Raw genomic sequence first — 23,810 nt, 5'->3', positions numbered from 1 at the left:
ATATCGCACATATGAACTATTTCATAATATAGGTAATAACAATAAATGTGACCGTCAGAAATGATCTGTTATTTACATTTCTTGATTATTAAAATTTCTCTCTGCTTAAGTAGTTTCGCAACAAAGTTATGTACATTTATATATTGATTTGGCGTTTATTTTGTAGAACTCCACAAAAAAAAAATTCACGTTCGTTTGAAAATGCCCTTACAAGGCGAAACAATTGTCACAGAAATTTTTGTTTTTATATTGTAAAAATAAAATAAACTGTTCAGTAGACTCAAATCAGTGTTTGATTTTTATATAAAATGTATAAGTTATGTATAGTTTTCCTTCGAAATTTTGAAAGTAATTCTGAATTAAATCACAAAAAATAACATACAAATAGTAGCATGTCTTGATGTCACAAATTGAATGCATCATTGTACGGAAGTGTTTAAAATGAAAGTATTATGTAGGTTACATAAGTTTTCTTCATTTTATTAGTTTACATACGTACTTCCCGTTTTGGATAATATAATAAAATTTAACTATTTACCTACGTAAACTCACATTGAAATAGTTATGTTATGTTCGAGTATATATTTAATACTTTCGTGTTCTTAAATGGACAGTTAAGTCATTCGGTATAGTATTTAAACCTTTTTTTAAAAATATGTTTATATCATTGTCGACTGTTTCTGTAAAATAAATAAATAAATAGGTATCCAGGTACCGCACTGAGAACGATATTAAATTATGTATTTGTATTTATTATTTGATATTTTATTTATAATGGTTCATAAACAACAAAAAATACATACGACGTTGGTAGGTACGAGTATAATAATCACAATTTGTCATGTTTACATATTGTTCATCAATTTTATATTTTTGATTATAAATACATAATTTACATATCAAACGACTTTAATATGTTGTATACTCTGTGCTCAGAATAATTGTTGGCTTTATTGTCTTTTTGGCACACTTGCACTTACTTGCTCTCATACAAATACATACAATCACACCCTTTTACATAGACGTATATACGCAAGCACACATTTAAAAATGTACCATAATTTGATGTGTATGATTTTTATTTAGAAACTTCGCTGGTCTGTTTTTAAACCTTATCTTTATTGTGTAATTTAATCGTTGTTGACTGTATGTTTCTGTAAAATAAATCAATAATAAAACTTGGCTTAGTCTAGATTCTAGAAACTCACACGCAAACGGCTACCTGCTTAATTTTAGACCGAACATTATTAAAAATATCACAGCTTATAATGGAAAAGACGTAGCGAATACTGATAATCCTAGTCCTTACCTTAGCTGTATTAGAAAATAAATGAAATATTATACTAATGACAAATAAGTTTAAATAAATATTTAATGTTGCCTATCTCGGGATTCGACCCGAGTCCTCGTGCCTCATACATGATATCAGTAAAAAAGGTTGAAAATAGAGACAAATTTTAGAGGTAACGTACGTGCGTACATTTTATGTTCCATTTGAGAATTTCGCTGTTTCAAAACAGATTCTTTGTCTTGTGAGATTGTGGCAATGATTGAGAATAGATTTATGTTGCGATTTGTTTACCATACGCTGAAACAAACCAATCAAGAATAAAAAAGTAATGAACACCTATCGAGATAATAATATGAGAAGTTGTAGATATTGATTTTTGTTTGTTGATTTCTTCTAAGCATACCGGTATTCGGGTATTATTCTCATATGCATAAGTAAAAATGAATAGTAGCAGTACCTAAACATCTTAAAACGATCATTATAAGCCGAACTTCAGTTTTTGCAGGTTGCAAAAGTGAAGTATTTAGTTGAATCAAAGCGTTTACACAACTTTCAATTTACGATTACTAGGTCGTTTGCCTTTCCCGCACCTATTTGCAAGCAATGCACGCATCGTGATTTTACATTTTCCATACTTTGCATCCTACGCTAGTACATAATATGTATCGTGGATCGTGGACTCGGCGACCGGTCTGGCTATAAATACTTTATCAGTTCTAATGTAAATCCGCTTAGATTCAACTTGATTTCCTTGTTGTAACTTGGAACTAGATTTCCATGAGTAGGGCAGGGCGATGGCTAATAGTTACGGATTCTAGTTGGAAAGGCCGTGTGGAGATGGAAACAGAGACATAATCGCGTTCTATACTTTCTATAATACAGATAATCAGCAAGCAGTTTTTGTATCATTGTGAAATGATCAAAAACCACATATTGAGAGTTGCAATGCGCTATGTGATGCATATTTTATGTAATATTTTAACCCTCCCTCCCCGGTGATGTGTAGCTAGTACGCATTGCGTCTAATAACTATAATATCTTTATAAATATAATAAATATTGGGTTTAGATTTTCAGTATTCCTCCATTACACATTTAGGTATCGACTGAAAAAAATTGTTATTAAATAACAAGTACTTATTAGGCACAAAAAAGCGTTTTATCTGAAATCGGGGATAAATTACAAATATCATCAAAAGTATACTCACAGTAACCAATAACACCTAGCGTTACACGTCCACTACATGTCCAGTCACGTAGTCCAGTACTAGCTACTTAGTAGCTCTCGGGAAGTTAGCGCGGGTGCACGTTTCGCCCGAGTCGTTAGCGATACCCAATGGTTTTTTCATGTTTTCAGCAGTTAGATTTGAAACATTATCATCTTTGAATCATTATGGTTAATTAAAGCCATTCCCTGTAAATATTCCATTTTCCCCTTTTTAGTTACTATAAAATTTTCGAGAATTTCCTCTTTTTTTCTTGCTGAAATAAGGTATAATTCTTGTTCTGTAGTCTTTCGTTTATCGATGGTTCTAGGAACTATCACTATTTGATATAGACAACAAATGAGTAGCTGTTAACCATTTTCTCATAATACGAAACCACAATACATAAACGCGCGAGTTGAATGCGCTTTTTAAAATATGTACCTTAATTACTTTCTAGTACCTTCTACATTTCTACCTACGACATATAATAAACCAGTAGTGACGGATCAAAACAAGATATTCAGCCTAAACCGAAATTTATTAAAATAAGTTAAAATTCACTTCAAAACGCCCAAAATTAGGCGTGTTTTTAGTTTCTAAACCTTTTCTCATAGAATTATAATAGTTCAGAAATCGCGTACGTGCATCAAATTGAAGATGTCTTAACTACTCATAAATGAGTAGTTTAGACAGCTTCAATTTGAGTAGTTTAAGCCAAAACTTAAAACTACTCATAAATGAGTAGTTTTAAGTTTTGGCAATTAGTTACTGTGTAGACGTCGCTTAGTCCGCATCTGCTGATTTAAATTCAACTATGCCGTGTTGTGTCGTTTGCGAGTGTCAAAATACTGCTGGGATTAAAAGGTAATACGGTAGGATCACATTTCATGTATAAGAAGCGAATTCACAAGTAATATTATTTGAAAATTCGATTATTTTACCGTCTGTCAGATTGTAAAATAAAGATGGACATTTTGTTAGTATTGCCAGGGTAGTCGAATTGTTTACCTGGCTTTCTATTAATGAGCCTTAGTTATTTATTTTTTTTAACATATTTTTTTACCCTCCTTAACACATCCCGGCCGCAGATTTCGGCCAAATCCGAAACCGCGGCCGAATAAGTTTTATTGACCGAAACTGGCCGAAACTCAAACCGAAACTTAGGTCGGTCACTAAACTAGTGACGCGTGTCTCGAATACCTATGTATATCTCAGGGGCGAACCGTGTATAAAAGCGATTATAGCTTACCATTATATTTGACTGACCATAATAATGTTTTACTGTAACTTTATTTACAGAAAAATAAATAAATAATTACTATTTATTTTAAATCATTTCACCGTCTGTATTTTTATCCTAATAAAAATATTAATATTAATAAAACGCGCCCAGCGCAGCGCCTGCGGTGAGCCAAGAAACTAGCCGATTATTCCAGCTTATTTTTTCATACAAATAAGTATACTGTATTTTGAATGTCTTAACCCCAGTGCGGGTTTTTTCTGCTAGATTAAACTTGCAGATTACACAAATTCTTAGAAGTTTCTTGTTTTGGAAAACTGTATTTCAAACATTATTTCTTAAGGGCTATTCTTCTTTAAGATGGTACTTTTGACATAATACGATAATTACTTTCTTGCGTCATTTTGCAGGACATATGCGCTCGACGTGGCCGTTTTTAGCACTATTAATTTCTAGAACAATTCGGCCAGTTGACATTTCAGTTGAATACCTAATATCGACTGAATTCATAGTGCTATTTTTTATTTATTTTGAAATGAGTTTTGTATTAAATGAATGAATAATATATCAAGAAGTTACGTCGCTTAAGTTGATTTCATGGATGAGAGTTGTTGTATCACATAGAACCACAGAAAAATATCAATTTATAGTATATACTACCTACATTATATTATGTACCTTCTATGTAGGTGCAAATATACGATATTTTTTTATAGCTTACCTGTAAATAAAATCACCATTCGCCACTGGTATATCTGAATATAAGTATACCAATCTCCATACGAAACCACAATTTTCTACAATAAATCAGTATTTCTTTAATCAAAATAAATACAAAACCACTATTATTTTTGTTATAACCTACTCTGAATTCTATAGACATGGCTTTATTTTTAGACATTCAATATTCTTTCTATTGTGTAACATCGTAATTATCCTTGTAATATTCTAAAACTAAACTCAATCGCATAAATAATTTATGCACATAGTTTTTTTGCACATTAAGCCACCTTACAATGAAAATTAACCCTTTATAAGGCACATATTTTGTATTGGTCTTGCAAACCCAATAAAGCATGTACTTTTTCAAGATATAGGGCCAGGAATAGCAGACTCTCTGAAGATCGGATATTCACTCAGTGAAAACCAAATGCCGCCTGCATAATACCTATTCTCATCTACGAGTACGTGTGTAAATCGTGGCACCTCACTAGAACCCAAATCAGCGAAATACTGAATTTTAAGAAAATATGTCTCAGAAGAATCTTGGGTGTGCGGTGCGGTAGTTTTATTTTAAGGAATGAAGTAATAAGAGAACGGATAGCAAACTCCGGTGACAACTCATCGAGCAGAGGTGATACGGCCGCCGGCTTGGCAATGTACTGCGCATGCCTCCAGGGGTGATATTTCAAACGCTCTCGCGGCCGTAGATAAAGCTTTTACAAATAAATAGATGAAAATGTTTTCCTACGACCCCGAGAGCGGTTCAGAATAGCACCGCAGAGAGCCTTAACCAGGCTTGTTTACTGTACAAGGTATCTGCTTCTCGACGTCCTGAACGTCCGCTGCTGACTGTTCGTCCGTTCGTCGGCAGATATCAGAACTACGGGAGTGAACCTGACTTGAGAGGATGCCTAGGGCCCCGATTACAATGGGAAGTCAACATTTATCTTCAATTTTATCTACAAAGTAAAATTAAGTTTTCTGTATGAAAAACAGAATATGCATACATTTTTTTCTTCTAAACATGTTCAATTATAGGTACCCGACGAAAATACTTCGAATGTCAATGCAAATATAATCATTTTCGTACACAAATATCGTTTTTTCTTCATAGACAGTCGAAGATAACTCTGATAACTTCCCATTGTAATCGATAGAGATGCACAGAGGATATTTGTGAACACCATATGCTCCAACCAGGGAGCGTACATGAAATGATGCTGATTTTTAAGATAATAAACCTATTGCATTTGAAAAAGCTGAGTGGAAGACTGATCTTCAGAATACGTTTTAACGATAATAATTATATTGTGACAAAATACTTAATATTGATACGAAATGTTAGAAAATAAATACCCCAATTCTGGTGGTATATTTACGGAGCGTTTTGTTATAGTTCTCCTATAAGGGGTTAAATGTCAAGATATGTGACTATAAATATAAGTACCTTCACAGGTCGCAGTGTCATCAGGAGCTTATATAGCACTGAACCCCACTTCAAAGAAAGAAAGTGAGCACTAGGCATAAATGTAAATTTATGTAAATAATTTGTAAGTGGGTACATACGAGTATATCATGTTATACTAAAAATAATGTTAACACATTACAACATAGAAGGAGAACATTTTAGATGAGGAAATATGAAAGTCTAAGCATTTATGGCCTGTCGTTGCTACAAACATTTGGACAAATTCAAAATATTGTTTGATAAACATAACGATTTTATTTCAGTAAAAGGGTTAAATGATGATTATTTTTAAGTATTTTTATGAACAACAGAAATAACTGATATTTTAAACAAAGAAAAAATGTAAAATAAATAAAAGCAAATTAACTAAAATTAGAGCGAAATGAACAATGTAGCAAAAAAAGAGTATCGTATAGTATCCATTCTTTTTTATATTTGAGTACTTAATATTTACATATTGCTTTAAACCTACTTTCTCTGCTTCTGAAAGGTTTACAAACCACGTTTTAATCGACGCCAATGCGTTTTTCTACTTCGACGCCGCAGGAAAAAGAAAAATAGATCAAATTTTAAATCAAATTCCGTTGAAGGTTATTATTTACACGCGTTACTATCAGGTTAATATTTACACGCGATAATTATTTAATAATATTTTTTTAATTAATCAATTCATATCTAGGTATTCTATAAATACATTAACAAAGACAAGAAACGATTTTCATTTCCACATAACGTACACATTGCATTACCTTGAATATTATTCTGTACACGTCCGAGTATGTATAAATATTGAAATATATATGTATGTTGATAGGTAAGTACATACGTGCTGATCAACGCATAATTAATTCACCGTAGTTGGTCAAGGCCCTAAAATATTTTTTTCGAATTATTTCTTCTGTTTCTTACAAAATTTACCAATCGTAATCTATGTATCTTAAAATACTGTAAATTATTTAATTAGATTCAAGAAGCTATTGGATAGGTGATAAAGGTAATCCAGGGGTTGTCAATGGGGCAGCACCCCAAAAAACAGAAAAAATACTAAATACGAAATTACCGAATATTTTTTTTTTTCGTTTTATTTTTATTTCGTTTGTAAATATTTTTCGGATTTTTCCTAATTTATGTTTATGTTTTTTAAAACCCCTTTAGTGTATACATTTAAATGCAAAATAAATATTTTAAAAATTAAATTTGTTATTTATTAAAATTATTTCTCCCCTGAAGTAAAAATGAGTTTAACCTGAACCTTTTTTGCTTCTATGCGCACTTAGATGAATTAAAAAATTAAGTAAATTAAATTAACAATGTTTTGAGCATGTCCAAATGTTTGTAGACAGGCTGGATTTCCTCCCTAAGGAGTTAGTTATTCAGATCTAAATTTGTTGCAACGGAGAGGGAAACATTTTGAGAAGGGAATATGGAAGTCTAGGCGTTTACATGGCTTATGATCTGTCATTGGCTGGTTTAAGTGGCCACTGTACACACTGTCTAACATTTACCATTCTGCCAATATTTAAACATCCACATTACCTAAATGTATGCGTAGATGTAGGTACACATACTTTTATAAATAAATAGTAAAATCCAAAATAAACTTTGTTACTTTACGCACGTAAACATTATTCTCTACCTTCCGTTACAAATACAAGAGTTACTAGATACTCCACCCTGATGCTGCAAAAAAAAATAAAAAATACAACCTTCGGTCAAAGAGGATTGGCCTACTACTCGGTTAAAATGTACAATCTACTTCCATTATCCATAAGGACAATTAGCAAGTACTCACAATATAAATTTGCTATTAAGAAACGGATAGTGGAGGTGAGTTGCACACGGATCGATGAGTGGATCAAGCCAAATAGGTAAAATGTGTGTACTGTTTATGAAATTTGTTCTATTGGTCCATATAAATTAATTTTGTTTTTTATGATTATTTGAGTTTTTTTTACTGTTTATTTTGTTAATGATAATTAAGTTAATTGGATTAATGACGTTTTTTATTGTTATTATTATGTTAACTTTGTTAAATTGCTAATCTTAGGCATGTTTCACATTTTGTAAAATGTTTCCCTCGGCACGGGACACCCCAGTCAGGGAACATTATTCTTTATAAAAAAAGAATACAAACAATGTAAAAGTATAAATAAATAAAAATAAACAAATAACAACAACAAAAACATAATAGTAGTAGTATAATGCACATAGGTACTGTGCAGAATCATTGCATGAATCATCCACCAATCTAATTATATATCACATTTTTCATGCAATCCGTTTTGTCCACATAAAAAAACAACATAATATTTCACCTTCTTCGAAATTATTTTTGGAAGCCACCAGATCTATATATCCGACAGGGCCACATATAGTAACGAGAAGCTCCATTCGGTAATATAGAGAAGAGGAAAGGGACAAGACCGCAGGATGTGCTCAGAAAACTGATTAGGATATCCGCGGCAGCACGAAGAGGATTCTACAATATTAAAAACAAATAATTTGTCATTAAATTTACTATGACTTGATAAAAACTGTGTAGTCAAGTGATCGGAGATAACCCAAGAAGATTTTAAGCGCTAACGGATTGAAGGAAAAGAAAGAAAGGTAACCCTAACCCTCCCTGAAGGATAAGATTCGCATCGCGATTGCCAAGCACCAAGAAAAACATTTAAATACATTGTTTTGAATTCGATTGATTCACAAATCATACTGTGAGCACACACGACTATTGGTATAGCACATGGTCAATGGGTCAGGCAACCTTCCACTCCTGCCTCTGGACATTCTACATGAAGGGTCCACACATTCTTCATGAAGGTTGACAGGTTCCTTTTAACCATGATAATGTTGCATTTTGCTTCACATTCAATAAAAATATTACAGATAACGATTAACTATGAAATCGTGGTGATCCACATAAATTTAATATTAATCATTTGCCTGTTTGTATCATACTAATGGCAAGTTAGTAGCACCTAAAAAAAATAAGTTTAAAATGTTCAAAGTTAAATAATTGTTACGTATTTTTCCAAATGGGCGAAATTTGTTGTTTTATCGTACTTTATACCTGGAACACTTTTTATTTCATTTGGGCGAAAATGTAACAATCTTAAATTTTTTTGGCTCAACTAGCCCTTAATATATATTTTTAAATAATGACGGCCAGTTGCACCATTAGATGAGTCTAAAGCAAAGTATTGAGATACTTTACTATACTCTAAGGAGTATATCTACATGGAATTATAGTGATATAAAATTTAATGAAAAACTGTAATTTTCGAAAAATTACTATGTTAATTTTAACCAATTTTTGTAAAAAAATAAAGGCATTTAATTTAAAATGTTTTATCTGTTTAGAAAAAAACAAATAAACTAGAAATCACAAAAACATGAAGAAAATACTAGTTTCTTTGTCGATTTTTCCGCTCGTTGTCGATATTTTTTTCCTTATTTTATGAGTATTTTTCTGACTAATCAGTATTTACGAACCTGCGACATTTTCATATATTACCTTTGAAAACATCTCAGTAAACAATGGATGGCATAAGATTTGGGAAATCCGATCAATCTGTTACAATGCATAATTTAACCTTCAACTCACACTCATTATGTAGGTACAACAAACAATTAACAGCGCCACAGATGAATCTCGATATAATTAGTTTATGAGTCAATATTAGTTGCGATCACTTTCGAGACAAAGAGTGCAAAATTAATTACGATAAAGCTCTCCGTTTGAGATCTTTTTCCTCTTTTGAGCCCCGATTTGGAATTTATTTGGTTACATTAATCGAAGAACAAAAAAATAATGACACATTTTTGAGAAGGGAATATGATTTAATAATATAATTTTGACTAAATTCATAAATCTGCAGAAGTAAAATTATGATAAAATCCAATACCCCGACTCTGAACATTTCAGCTACTTACACTATTACTGATTTAATCATCTTGATCATCATACTGCTGATGTTGACTTAAAATTCGAAAAATTATTTTCGCTTAAAAACGTCATGAAATTTGAGATAATTCTGTAGATTCATGATCGTTCGTATAGTGTGCCTACAGATTCCTAATTTTTCAGAATTGTTATTAGAATAATGAATTAATTTAATCCATATTCGAATAGAAATATAAATGAACAATTACTGTTCTTAGATAAAACGGTTATTCCTTTGTATTTTTTAAGGCTTTCCGTAAAAGAGTGCTGCATATTGATATAGTGCACTTAAAGTATAATAATTATTGCACACCTATTGCTGTATCGCGAATAAATGTACTAACTCACTTATTCCCCACCTAGAAAATCAAGCAAATATATAAATAAAATTATTATTGTACACAATATGTTATTATAATTATTCATGTGTGTATAAGTTGACTGTGGGCACGTAATAAAATTTAATATTACATCATTGAAACACCAGATTAAAAAAAACTGAGTTGTCAATCGGTAAAGAAATTAGTTGCATTCCAATCCATGTTGTGGATTTGTGCTATTGCCATCGACCGAATATTGATTAGTCAGAAAAATACAAAGCTGTTTTTTTTCCTTTTATTTTTTTCGTCGTAGGAAGTCGGTAGTGGGTAGTTTTGCACATAAAAAAAGCTTACTAACCTTTAAACGAATTCCTCGGACCGATTGTGATAACTAACCACTTGGCCATCTATCTGTAGTGGTAGGCAGTGAAGATAAAATACCATTACATTTTATTTTTACAAATCTAGCGTCTTCTGCATTCATTTTCTAGTGAAAGCATACTCTTATGTCTTTTTAGACTAAATCGTATCTTGTTTTCCTCCGATTTTGAATCACTCTAACATTATGCTTTTCTTTCGTCGTCAGTTTGAATTAATAATAAATAAATGAATTAAAATCATATTTTTTAAATATACACATGGGTACAATTTTCAGGCGAGTCTAAGCGGCTAGTGTTTTTAGAGATCAATTTTAGCGACGCTATCGTATGTTTTATTTTGTACCAATTAATCCGGTTTTGTAGGTATATGCAATGTAAAATTTAAATTAGGTGTATGCGGAATGTGCAAGCCGGAATCTGATGAAATAGTAAACAAATACTTCTCTTGCATTTATAAAACACGATAATTTACCTTATAATGGAAATTCTTTGTTATTCTTGTCTGTTCTATAGTACTAAATATTGTTACCGACCTTTTTTGTTGCAAATATTCCAATTTAAGGGTGGAAAATTTGAGTCCACTATTACGACTAACATCGGTCAATCGCTGTCCGGTCTGTAATACGGACCGAAATATCTGAGTTAAGCTTCGCTTACATTTTTTTTATGCACGTGTATCTCTAAATTCCCTGACTTTAAACTTACAGTGAAAATATTGAAACAAATCAAGTGATGTAAAATTATTATTTTAACACGTATTTCATTATTTTACCTACCGAGAAAACATGCGAATTTATTTCATCTACATATATATTTTATGTAGTTTTAATACTTCCGAACCTTATTAGGTAACTTTAAATATAATTCCAAAAAAACACTCTGTAGGATATCCCATATTTTTATATTTAATAAATTGCGTCATAACGCATAAAATTAAAATAAATCAACTTGAATAGATATGTTTCAATCCAATACATTCAACTCTTATCGATGTTTATAGATATTATTGATAAATAATATGCATTATTTGTTTTTAATAATCATGAATTTTGCAATTCACGCATCCTTTGTAATATTATCGATTTTAAAATATTACTTCATTAAAATATTTTATAAAATAATTAAAAATGCTATCCACGCAGCGCAAAGCTCACTGCGCTGTTCCTTTTATTTATTTATTTTTCGGAAAAACAACAGTATTAAAAGATAAAGTATAAAAATAGTACATACATCCAGTTAAAGTTTTAATGAGTGAACATGTTACAAAGTAAAGAGAAACAATAATATATTATATAAGACAACAACATGAAGGTAAGGGATGAGTAAATAGAGGGGATAAGTTAGGGAAAGGGATTTTCATAATATAGTTGACTGTTAAGTAAATAACAGCATCTATCAATGTTTTACTGGCCAATTACCTTTCTTTCCCATCCTCGAATCCATCCTTATGGTACCTACCTAACATCAAGATAGAAGAAATTCGGAATTAGAAGATTTGTATTTGGAACAAAACACATAACATTACATTGCATAAAAGTTCTTGAATCGTCGCGCGAAATTGTAAACATCGTTACATTTTATAGTGCATTTCGTCATCCAGTGCCCGAAATTGAAAAACATTCACATCATATCAAATTTAGGTGTCCATTCCATGTTCCTATCCCTTCTTCAAATATTCCCAACCTATTACAAAACTGAATAAATTCGTTTTTCCATAACAGTCCGCCTTTTTGTAAACATTGACCGATTCAAAAAATTTATATGATAATAACATGAACAAAATTAAAGGTGCATAAACTTATCAACTGGCTGATGCAGCAAACTTTCGTCATCATCACCAAAGTACTTTCGAAACGACCAAAATTTTTACCGGACACGGAGCTATAAGAAGTTATATATATATATAGGTTTAAATTAAGGAATGATGACTATTGTCCATGCGATGATATTTCTTCACAGAGTATCGAAGATCTGTTATTTCAGTGCCCATTTTTTAGTTTACAACGCCGTAATCTTGAAGCAGAATGCAGGAAAGATGGAATACCCTTAACAGATATCCACACTGTAGTTAAAAGTAGTTATCACACGCCATTGTTCGTGAACTTTGCAACAATGGTGATTGGACTCATAAAGGTAATAAACCAAAATCATTGATCGAACATCCCATTTCCAAGACAATCAAAAACGATTTTTTCCGAGTACCTTAGCCTTTACATGACACGTAAGGCTACTAAATACAGGGGTTCAAATAAAAATATAAAAAAATTATCAACACTGACATTTTAGTGTTTCAAATTTTTTTTTTTGAATTTACAAAATTTTGTATTTTATAAATGGTCCATTATTATTATTTAACACAAACTTACATTTAAGCTTAATTTTAAGATGTGTTTTTGTAGTTATATATCTTTGTAAATAATATGTGTATGGAAAAATAAACAAAAAAAATATGCTTACAAACTCGCCATTCTTCATAACTGTCCATTAGGGTGAGCCGATTTTTTTTTCTCCGAATTTTGAAATGAAAGGGGTCTAAATAGTTGCCTTTTAGATTACTGGGAATGCAAAAAATAAAAATATTTGATAGTATTTTTGGCCCTTAACCAGAGCTTGAAGTTTATAAAAAAGTCTATTTTTTGCGCTAAACCGGCTTTCATTTCGTATTTAAGTAAGAACATCAGTCTCATCAAATTTTATAATGTGCAATAAATCTTATTAAATAAGCATCTAAGGGTCTCACTTTGTTTTTTTAATAAATGGGTAGCATTGTTTTCGTCAATATTCGCCGGGCGCTCAACGGAATCAGTTGCGCGGAGTGTAAACTTTTTGCATTTCGGTAGTTTTAAAACGTGTTCGAATTTGTGATGTGATTAAGTTATATCTTTACTAACAAAATAATAATTGTATCAATATAGATAATCGACAAAATGTTCAGACAGTGATAAACTTCAAACATCGGTTGAGGGCCAAAAGACTTATGGAATATTTTTTGAATAATTTTCTCGTTAAATGTGATCCAAAATGCAACTTTTTAGACCCCTTTCACTTTTATGTCTAATAAAATAAAAAACTTCATACATCATCGGCCCGTAAGGCTACTAAATACAGGGGTATATAAATATGTCCATGTTGTTGCTGAAATATTGCAAATATTTTGTAACAAATTAATTTAATTACACATCATTGGGCATTGATTGCCGACATATTATGTAAGTGCTTACTACGTGCCTTCATAAAAATCAACACAATCGTAAACGCACTTCCAGACTACATTTTGTTATACAATCAGTTCATTGTAATTATATTATCTATGTAGATTATATTGCATAAATAATATGCTTGCGAACTAATTTTCAGATGGAACAAAGAGGAAAACCAAAAATATATATTCTTCTCGGTACAATAAGTACACGTTTTTTATAGTAAATAGGAAAACCATTCAATATTTTCAATCATTAGTTTTAATTCAATGTCGACCTCGTGGTGTAGTGGTCAGCGCGTTTGCCTGCCATGCGAAAGGTCTCGGGTTCGAATACGATACAAACAAAAATGATCAAGATACGCTGCGATTGGTGTACCGATGCAGTGCTCTATGCAAATGAAAATGAAAAAAGGAAATGAAGAAGATTTCAAATACAAAATAGGGGGCTTTTGATTCGTGAAAACTCAAAATTGAGAACTCTTTTGCACTTTTATCAAGAAAAAATCAGCCTGGTAATTTATTTACCCAAAAAATGTTATACTTCCACAATGTAAGATAAAATTTTAAAAAATGTTTCCAATATAAATGTATGTATTATTGTCCACATGAAACTAATACTATTAATACAATAAAAGCAAACTAAAACATTAAATTATTCAAACAACCATTGTTCTGTAGTTATTGTTACAAAAACAAACAAGACAGGTCTTAGTCCCGTAGTTTCATGAACTCTCGGTCAGGGCTGTATTCTAAATGCTCTCGCGAGAGTAGAGAACGCTTCGCTTGCACTTAATTGACATATTACCTATTTACGCACTGTAAAAGCGTTCTCAACATCGCACCCCGGGTTGGTATTATGAACGCAATTTTAACGCGTTGCAACTCGTATTTAGTACGTTAATACTCGCTATAACGCGTCAAAATTGCTTTCATAATACCAGCCCAGGAGGTTATGGGTTGAACTGAGGGATTTGGGATTTTTGGGATTTTTTCGTTTACTATTTTTACTGTTAATATGTATTTCATTGCTATGTTTATCATTTATTTTTTTAATACTCTGTTTTACCTCCTATGTAAATTGTAGAAAAACAAAAACAATAAAATAAAAAATAAAAAAAACTCCTATTTGTAACACAATTATTTAATACTAAAAGAAAATATCACTAAAATTGAATTATTTTGGTAAATCATAAAAATATTTATGGTTTTCTTTTAAAAAAGTGTAGGCATTTAAAAATACGGTAACGTTAGATATTTTGTTTGTTCTTTTATTCGATTTTAAATGTTTTTTTACGTTTTGAAAAGGATTTTTTTTGAAAGTGAAAACAAGGTATTAATTCGTTTTATTTGACTTACCTAATACTGACCCCTGTGACTCAATTCATCAGTTTGCATAATTTTAAACTGACGAACTTCCTCATTAGGAGTTTTCACTTATTAAGTTAATGTATTTATGCTCAATGTCACAATAATTTAGTCGTCTGTAAGAACAACTAATTCATTTACAAATAATAACATCTTCAATATATTAAGTAGAAAAAATGTTAGAAGCATATATATATGTATTTTCATCGATTTTCCAGGGTTGCATTCAACTGAAATGCATATATTGAAAAATTCGGAGGATGTTGTTTTTTTGTAGATTAAGAAAGTTTGTATTTTAACGTTTACAATCAACAATTATTTTCAATGGATACTAAATTGAATAATTTCCTTTCTATTTCTTTATTTCTATATATGAAATTATTTTTAATGGATTTTTTAGTAATGCTTTAATAATTTTAAGTGACTTTTGATATATTTTTGAAAAACGGATTCTTACACGAAATGCACCACTGTTTGTAAGAAGACTAGGGTTTGACAGTTGCCAAAAGAATTTTATATTTCAAAACAATTAATTGATGTTTTGGATTTCAACCATAAACAAGTACCCAGTTTAATTCATTATTTGAATATTAATAATTTTTTAGTCGATCTCGATAAATCGAATTAAATGGTTTTTTAAAGACATGAGTATGACTAAATGAGAAATAATTGTGAACGGGGTTATACTAAAACAGGAAAGTATGTTTACTAGGGATGGAATGAATGAGAAGTATATTGAAAGAGGGTGAGTGTTGGGAACAGAGTAAAAGGTGAACCTTGGCAAAAAAATGTTTGTCGCAATAGTATCATAACATTTTAGTCCGAAGAAGATAAAGTATAGATTACCTACGCATGGTAAGTAATCAAAAGTTTAAAGTCATTCTTCGCAATAATGCAGGAATGCAGTCTGGTAAGATCAATGGACAAACGGTAGCCGAGGTCAATACAGCTTCTTAACGTTGAACGAAAGGGAATTGTGAAAATACGAGTACCACGTTCACATGCTTTATTTACAGGTACTGAGCCGAGATTATGAACGCAATCTTCATCGGTTACATATCGAGACAGTATAAACTAACATTGATATTTATGTACGAAAGTGTGTGTATTTGTATGAACATTGAACATTCAAAGTATCTTTCGTCGGTAACCGGTAATTGGACATGTTTAGAAAAAAAATGTAAACATATTCCATCTTTCATACTGAAAACTTAATTTTACTTGGTAGATAAAATTGAAGATAAATTTTAACTTTCCTTCAGAATACGTACTCTGTTGTTATTATGAGTATGATTTCGTCGATTTAAAATATGGAATAAGGAACTTCAGCCCTGCGGGAAATGGGATATAAAAAATATTTCTTACGCGCGTTAAAAAATTGAGCAATAAATTGCTTGGCGAAGTTTCTTGAAAATGTATACAAATAATAATAAAAACGAACTACTTTAAACAACGCCACTATAGTCCTAAAAATATAGCTTGATTAGAATGACATTTGTCAGAAAAAGTGACGACATAACTTTGTAGTAACATCAAAGAAATTATTTATACTGACACACGAAAAATCATTAATATCTGGCGTGTTTATTTATTTTTTTAATACAATGCTTGACACGTAAATCAACATTAATATATAAAATCAGCTTTAAAACTAAAATAAACCTAATTATTAACGACGTTCTTACAAGGTTACATCATTTTGCAAAAACGTTAGAGAGGGGACAAATTGATCAATGTAAATTGATCGAATAAAAAAATAATTCATTTGATGTTGTTCATGAAAAAAGTATAAATGTCTTATTTTTTGGTGAATAATTGTAATAAACACACTATAATAGGCTTGTTTTTGCGTTTTTTATATCAATTTTCGGAAACAGAGTTTCATGATTGTATGAAATAACCGATAAAATCGATTTGATCAGTGATCAGTATTTTCCCATCACTAATGAAATTAGTTTGACAGCTGTCATTCTAATCAGATATATTTTAAGGACCATAGTTCTTCCTAAGCATCCAATGATAGTGTTTTTTTTTTTTTTTTTTTTTATTTTCTTTTATTCAGGAAACATACAGTACAGTTACAAAGTTTAATATTTTACACAATTGGACTTAATTCTAATGGACCAGTGAAGTTTCCATATTAAAAAGCAATTAAATCTAATGTTAATTATGAAAGTATAAAAAAGAGAAGGAAAAAGAAAACATAAATGAAAGTTGTTTAAAAATTTGAATTTAAGTGAAAAAAAATAAAAATATTTTAAGGTTTGTAGTTTGTAGTGAGTATTTACAAATGGAAATAATATTAAAAATGAAGAAAACTTGTAAGAGTAATTAAGAATTAAGAATGGAAATAAAGAATGAAAAACATACTCAGATGTAAAAATAAAATAAAATAGTAATAACATTTTTTTTTTAAAAAAGGAAAAACATAAACACATATTTATTTTAAGGGATTCAAAGAAACGATGAGAAGAATCTTTAAGTGAAATATAAGACAGTAAATTTAAATTTAGGTCAATTTAAAAAACATCTTCAAAATTAATGACATATTATAGTAAGAGCAGCAATATATTGATTTTATTAACATATATAATATAAGTAATTAAAAGTTGTTTAAAAGTATAACAAGTATAAAAACATGCCAATGGCAGCAGAGAAAAAAGAAAAAATAAAGAAGGAATAACAAGTATGGCAAGTAATCATTTAAAATTTGAAAAAGCAATGTTGTGATAGATTTCCGGACTACGGGAAACCAATTTATCAATCAGCAGAACTCACCGAAGACAACTTGTGACGTCTCACACGGAGTAATTTCAAAATTACAAAACGCTGATAATACGAAACATAATTTTTTTTAAATTATTATTTTAATAGCCTGCAATATAAAATTTTATAAAAAGCTACTGAACTTCCTCATTTATGTATAAACTATCGTATTTTCTTGCTTTTTTTTAAAGTAGGTATATGACAATCCGCACTAATTTTTCTATCGCCTCTAAGGGTATTTTTCTAATCGATCATAACGAAAACATTAAAAATAAATTCATATTTTTTTCGATCTTCGCATGGCTTTGTGTCAATTTTATAAATGCAGTAATTACAACATTTACCAGTGCGGGAATATATCGCCCAGTGGTATTTCTTATTTAATGGATTAAATCTTAACCTTGCGTAAGAACCGTGTAAATATTTTATTATTTGAAATTTCCGTAGGTAATAAAATAAATACGCTGGTGACCTTTTAATGACTCATAAATGCATATCTTCTCTTCCTCATTAACGCCGCTTACTAATATACATACATACATATTTACGTATGCACGCATTATTATTAGAAAACTTGTATAAAGAATGATGTTCAATATAATTTTGTATTGCTTTTTCTATCAGACGTGTTTTTCATAGAAAAAAATCCTCAAGCGACACTTCCTATATTTTTTCATTGATTTATTTCCGCGGTCGCTAAAAAAATTGTGCTGTCATTGTTTTATTTTATTCATTATTTAATAATTGAAGTTGGAAATAAACTGATAAATTCAGAATTATGATCGACAAATTTGTGGTATTCCAATGTATTATGCATAGAGTTAAGAAGAGTCCAGAAGGAGCGTAGAATCAGATTTGAATACATCGGACTGTGTCCAATAATTCCCACACTATGCCTCATTTTGGCTGCGCGCATTCGTAATGCCGCCGAGTAATGTTGCACGATAGGAAAAAATATAATTATAACACAAATGTAAGGTAAAAAAAAAATAATCTGCTAATTTCTCTAAAATTTTATTGTGCACGCGGAAATATTGATTGACACAACAGAGTAGATAAGTAATGGGTAATTTAATAAGAGTAATTGTATTAATGAACTCTAAACTTTAAATATGAAACAAATTTTATTAAATTTTTTAAAACGGATATTTTCATATCAGGTTAAATAATATTTGATGTTATAAAGATGTCGGTCAAATGTCCACGATAGAGTTGTTTAATCCGAGATCCAATTTTCATTAATTCTCTCATTAGATGAGCAAAGTAGGGTAAAAAAAATACTACCCTGGCAACAGTAACGATATGTTCATTTTGTTTCTTCGACAATCTGACAGATGGAAAAATAATTCAATTTTTAAGTAATGCATTTGTTACATACACATTCGTTTGCTAATTACACATGAAATGTGATTGCATCCTGTTTCTCTAAGATCCTAAGAGTATTTCTACACTTTAAAAGAACACAACACGGCATAGTTGAATTTAAATCAGAAGTTGAGTAGTTTATGAGTAGTTTAGTCGCCTTCTGTTTGATGTGCGTATTCGGTTTCTGGACTATTCTTAATTTTATGGTATTATATTATAGAAGGAACATACGCAATGTTGTAAAAAGCAATTATAGAAATTTAATGTGGCGAGTGAGTCGGTTTCATAGTATTTTACAAGCCAACTTTATTTATTTTGCAATCTAATCAATTAGATAATTTATTTATTTAAGTACATTTTTTTCTTATATAACCTACATATTATGGGAAGTATCTGTTCAAATGTGGCTCTGTACATTTTTCTTTTTTTTTTTTTTAGTATTTTTAATTTTATCAATTTCTGATCTCTGAATACTCCAAAAGTTGTTATTTATGTATATATACTAACTTTTAAAGTATTTTGAAATCTCAAATAGGCAAGATTTAAAAACATAAGAATAATAATTTTTAAAAAAAGAATATAATCACTATCGAACAGACTCCTCATGTACATACAACATAAGTTACGCTGGACAGTATTTAGAGTAGTTATCTACCTTTGATAGAAAGTATCCATTAAAATAATTGTTTAATTTTACTTTTTTTTTTAAAGACCAACTAACGCTTTCGCTTAAAGATCAAACCGCACTATAGCGGCGCTGCACGACAAAATTCTGCACAGAGTGCCGCGCAGCTGTGCAGTTTAACATTTAGTAGGCACCTTCATAGTTAGGTAATAATTTTAATACGAAATCTGGATTTTTATCAAGAAACATCTACAAAAAATACATGTCCAATTTTTATACATAAAATAACTAAGGAGATAAATAAAATAAAACATTTAATCGAATTTAATGAACAATGTCATACATAATTTGGAAACGTAGAGCAACACTGAAAGAACGGCTAAAAAAATTCACGATTCCAATGTTGATGAATGCAGAAATCGAGGAAGATCGAGAAAAACATGGCATGACCAAATCCGACAAATGCTTGAAGATGAACGTGTCGAAATTCGGAATAATCGACCCGCGTGCATGAGAAGATATATAACTGTAGAGGAAACGAGATCCGTATAGATACATAGGGATATGGCGTTCTATACTCTCTGCCTTCCCCTACGGGTAAACTTGATTGTTTAACAACATTGTTCATTTATACAATATTATTGAGTAAGGTATTTACGTGTATTTTTAGCTATAAAAAATAATATTGCTTATTATGAAAATAAAACTTTGTTATTAGTGTTACACAATTTTTATTATTTTACAAGAACACTACTACAGTTTCGGAAGAGCACTCCTCCCATCGACGGGTGATATAAAACTAATATAGTAAACACGGAATATTTTTCACAATGTCATAGAATTGAAACAAAAAATAAACAAATTAATCAGTGAAACTCAGAGATGGGGGTTTTTTTCCACTTATCTAAGGTGTTAGCGTATAAATGAATAGTTATCTAAAGTACAGACATGAAAACATAATCAATGAGGGAAAGGACGTTAAGTAGAATTTATTTTTTGAAAATTTAGCACATAAGTGGAAGTTACAATAATTAAGTCTAAGATTTAATATGTGGGAAGACATCGCTCGACTAAGAGAGTGTCAACAGACACGGGTCTAAGTGGGTAAGTGGAGTGAGGGAGGCCGCAAAGGGAACATAGGGAGGAGTGCTCTCCCGAAACTGTAGTAGTGTTCTTGTAAAATAATAAAAATTGTGTAACACTAATAACAAAGTTTTATTTTCATAATAATTTATAATGAAGTGTTACGAAGTGAATGCCGATTCAATTAACAAATAATATTCCTGTTTAAACTAAGTCATATTCTAAGTTAAGCCTTGTAAAAATGGTTTGAATCAAACACTTGTAAAACAAATACTGTGTATTTCCGCAAAACAGTCATTTTTTATTTGATTTATTTCCTTTGTTTGCCTTACAAGCATTTAGAACAACAGATTCTCAATGCTATTTCAACATTAAACACAATTCGTATACTAAATTGTTCGTTTGTTGTCCAATGCTTATTAAATTTACCATTTTGGATAATTCTGGTACGAAACTAGTACCTACTGCGTATTGACCATAATTATTTAAAAAAATATTTGTGGATTGAACAACCCTACAAATATAACAAACAGTATTATAGTATTCATGAAATGTACCCGTACGTCATGTAATCCACAAGGTATAACCTCCCTATATAAAATATTCGTGAAGGTTGGGAAAATAGAATAAAGATCATCAATCATTTTAAATTTAGATCCATCTTCTTCTTCGCAGTCTCAATCCTGGTGATTGGTTTGCAGCAAAGTCTCGCATCTCGTCCTCCACTGGTCTATATTCTCTACAGCCCTCCAGCTCAACATATGTATTTAATTTGCTGCTTTACTGCGAGCAAGCCAATTTCTTTGTGCATTATTTCTACATTAGAATAGATATTTCTTTTGAGTATAATCCTCATCCTTATTTTGAAGAATTTGTATTTTTTTAATTTCTCCTTCATAACATTAAAAAACTAATAGAAGAACAGTAATTTATGTGTGGACATATGATTGTTTTAAATATAAGAACACTACTCTTTATATCTATTACATTTCGCAACCTTCCCATAAATGATTTTTTTTGTTACATATTGGGAATGTGTTTTGAAATTCAAATATCTATTATCCAAGTAAACCCCAAAATATTTTATTTCGTCCACAGAATTTATATTTAAATTATCAATATTAATATTGTATCCCTGGGGTATATTTTTTCTCCCAATATTCAAATATGTTGTTTTTGAGATATTTCATTTTAATTTATTCACTTTTAACCATTTTGATATATTTTCCAAATCGTAATTTTAATATTATTATAAGTCGATCCACCTGGGACCTCAAGCGTGGTAAAGAAATGCGCTAATTACTGTACTATGAGACAGACATATCCTCACTCAATTTCCCTTTTCAGGATTTTCACTGAAGAGTAGCCATCGAGTCGAGACGTTCGTTTGGCATTCTGGTTCTGTTTCACACACAGAACTGTAAACAGTCTTCATCTATCCTGACACAGTCTAAGTGCTCATAAAGCACTCCATTAAATAAAAAGTATATTGATTAAATAAAATCGGTCCTAACATTTTTTTTCTTTATTTATAAAATTGCACCCATTTTAATGGGTGCAATTTTCTCGTGTTTACCTGATAGATTCAGAACTCGATAGAGCTTAGTGCAGAGTAAAAAAATTATTGACAAGAAACACGAATGTGTCTAATTTTATATATTATTTGTACATACTATACGCCCTTGACGCGATTCTCACTAAAATGGCGCTATAAAAATTACAAAAAAAATAAAAATATTAATAGGTAGCTGTATAGGTGATGTTAATGAAATATTTCAAGTTGATAAAATGTTGTCGCTGTAGTCACATGTTTACCAAACTTTTTTTTTGTAAAAAAAATAAATTTTTAGGTGACCCGGAATAAGCCAAAAGCTTTTTTTTACGATGATTTTATAACTAATCCCGGAGATCTTAATGTTACGTGACGGATACTTTTTTTTGTGCTGTTATTTAACATTCTAAACGATACATTTTTATACTAGAAAATAAAGAAAAAAAAATTACACTAATGTCACAAATAAAAAAATAAATGTACGTTTTTTCAAAATGCAAAAAAACTTTGGGCTCATTCCGGGAAACATTAATATTTTTCAATTTCACTGCAGTGAAAAATTTTTTCAACTAGAAATATTAAAATTTCCAAAAAAAAGTTTTTCGTGATACACCATAACAAATGTGTACTATTCACATACCTGTATTTTTTAAATCATAATCTTGCATCTATCTTGAAACTGGTATACCGACATACTTAGTACTTGTAGATATATACAATACGTACGTAAAGTAGCTCTGCGCTGGCTTGGACATGTAGAGCGAATGGGCAGCGAAAGAATGGCTTAGAACGTTTACAATGCGAATGTTGATGGATGCAGAAATAGAGGAAGACCAAGAAAGGCATGCGATGACGAAATTTATCAAATACTTGAAGATGGACATGTCAAAAGTAGGAATAATCGGCGTGCGTGCATAAGAAGATGTATGAATGTAGAGGAAGCGAAGTCTGTATGCAAAGATAGAGTGATATGACGTTCTATCCTCTCTGCCTATCCCTACGGGGAAACGGTGAGATGGTTTGTTGTGGTTATATAAATATAATTACGGTGTTTAACACTCGTATTATACCAGTACTCCTATATGGGTGCGAATCCTGGCACCTTACTAAACTCAAAACACCAAACTTCTGTGTTTTGAGAGTAAGTGCCAGAGTGGAATAAAAGGCATAAGGCCAGTCAATAGACGAAAGTACTGACTAGCGATAGAATCTCTAGGGGTTATTTGTGGACTTCCATGCGTGGATGTGCTCCACTTAGAAGCGGAAGTAGAAAGAAAGAA

General features: G+C 30.7%; 1 protein-coding gene and 1 long non-coding RNA gene across 4 annotated transcripts in view; one reads left to right on the top strand and one right to left on the bottom strand.

The window, feature by feature from the left end:
• LOC148275319 (ubiquitin-conjugating enzyme E2Q-like protein 1) overlaps positions 1 to 23,810 on the top strand; it is a 119,621-nt gene that overhangs the window by 370 nt on the left and 95,441 nt on the right. The gene's annotated exons all lie outside the window — the stretch shown is intronic.
• On the bottom strand, positions 12,297 to 14,893 carry LOC148275321 (uncharacterized). Its single transcript, XR_015824054.1, has 2 exons — positions 13,651 to 14,893; positions 12,297 to 13,458 (listed from the first exon to the last, which is right to left on the bottom strand). It is a non-coding gene; the product is annotated as an uncharacterized LOC148275321 (long non-coding RNA).

This window comes from Micrasema longulum, unplaced genomic scaffold (assembly GCF_059751315.1).
Source record: "Micrasema longulum isolate JH-2025_06_02 unplaced genomic scaffold, ASM5975131v1 h1tg001461l, whole genome shotgun sequence".
Lineage (NCBI taxonomy): Eukaryota > Metazoa > Arthropoda > Insecta > Trichoptera > Brachycentridae > Micrasema > Micrasema longulum.
Note: the sequence above shows the minus strand (reverse complement) of the source record. Positions and strands in the feature narration are given on the sequence as shown.